Below are 1760 nucleotides of genomic sequence, written 5' to 3'. Positions count from 1 at the left end.
AAGACAATCAAGATAAATGGCAACTTCTCTAAATATTTTCACCATACCTTAAAGTACAGATGATGCATTCTCTTTTTCTCAATTTGCCAACTTCCTGAAAAATGTTTTATGATTACAACATAAACAAATAGATTCAGATGGTGATTTTCTTATTCTACTTCAGATTCAAAACCTATATGACATCCCATCTAAGATTAGTTATTATTTGCAGTTTTTACATCAATCATTATTCCCATTTCCCAACAACTAGAAAACATACAATAAGTTCACATTAAACTGACCTCTTATGTTCCATCAGGCTTGGGTTCATGCTTGCATATCTAGCTGTCCCTGTCAAATTCTTGTTCTCTCTGCAATTTATAAGATATAAAATTTAGATTGATGAGGGTTCACTTTTTTATGAATAAAAGATTGCTGATGAAAGTTTAAAAAAAAAATCACTCACCTATATGGAATGTGCCGATGAGTTGAAGAGTCTCTATATTTCTTGGCTAGCCCGAAATCAATAGCATAGACCTGTAACATGTAGGTTTATATATGTTTTATGTATAAAACTATAAAAAAAACAAAATGTACAATGAAATATGGAACAAATTATGGAATGAAACCTGATTAGCACGCCTCCCTAAACTCATAAGGAAGTTGTCTGGCTTTATATCCCTATGTAGAAATGATTTACAGTGAATAAATTCAACTCGGTTGATCTGCAACATATATAATCACATAAAAAACTTTTCCACTTACCAAGAGAAGGTGGCTTCAGTTCCCCTGCAACGTATTTTCCGATAACACCCCCACACCTACATATGTTAATTAAGTAAGAAAAGGTAATAGTCATGAAAACACACAAAAAGAACTTTCCATTCATGGTGTCTAGATGGTGAAAAAGAAGAAGAAGAAGATTGAACATCTGTATGGATCTTTTCATTTCCATCCCTCTGTTTCAAAAATAAATAAATAAAATGTACGAGGACCTTCTATTTTCTTTATGGCTCATAATTATGTGAAATTATAAAGTGTAAAATTTCACTATATTGACACACCTGCAATAGAGGCTTGAGGACTTCATAAACATTTTTAACATTATATTTTGTAAGATTTTGAACAAAAATCAATAACTTAATAGTTTCAATCCATACTGCAATGTTTACTTTAACACTTTTTTTGCTAATTTCTTCAAGGCTTTATATAAATTTACTTATTATTAAATTACATAAGAATTATTTATGACTGTTGTTCAAAATAACCCCTTGTAGAAGAACCCACTTCAGATTGCATCCTCAACTTGATATCCCAATTCCTTATTAAACTATTAAGATTCATATCTGTAACATTTTTTATATAAAGATTTAACAGTTTAAAGTTCAAAAAAATGTGATTAGCTTAAATAATTAGCAACTCTACAGTAACAGATCACAGATGTGACCGTATTGCTGGAATAGTTAGCAACTCTGTGGGGATGTCATTTCTTTACTAAGTTGAGTGAGAAGAAAAAAACCAGAGATATCCAAGAATTTAAGATCAGACCTGTTGTCTATGTCGCTCTTTAGTAACAAAATGTCAAGTAATGTGCTTAAAAATGTGAGCTTGCTGCATCAGGTATGGCCGGCGCCATCAGGTTTCAAATGGGTTTTTACTTTCTTTTTCTTTTTTTCCATGTGGGGTACCAGTTAATGGACTTGACTTTTCCAAAACGTAATCAAGCATGTGTTGTACCATTGATGTGGAAACCTGTTTATAGCTTAGTAATTCAGATTTGA

The 1760-nt window shown here is 31.5% G+C and overlaps 1 long non-coding RNA gene across 1 annotated transcript; it reads right to left on the bottom strand.

Moving 5' to 3' along the window:
• Positions 1-280: 280 nt before the first annotated feature.
• LOC111896280 (uncharacterized) lies at positions 281-702 on the bottom strand. The gene is made up of 3 exons (XR_008223973.1): positions 609-702; positions 446-516; positions 281-350 (listed from the first exon to the last, which is right to left on the bottom strand). It is a non-coding gene; the product is annotated as an uncharacterized LOC111896280 (long non-coding RNA).
• Positions 703-1760: the final 1058 nt, after the last annotated feature.

The sequence above is a fragment of the Lactuca sativa genome, chromosome 5, assembly GCF_002870075.4.
Source record: "Lactuca sativa cultivar Salinas chromosome 5, Lsat_Salinas_v11, whole genome shotgun sequence".
Lineage (NCBI taxonomy): Eukaryota > Viridiplantae > Streptophyta > Magnoliopsida > Asterales > Asteraceae > Lactuca > Lactuca sativa.
The sequence above is the reverse complement of the archived record's forward strand: the minus strand, read 5'-3'. Positions and strand labels throughout refer to the sequence as shown.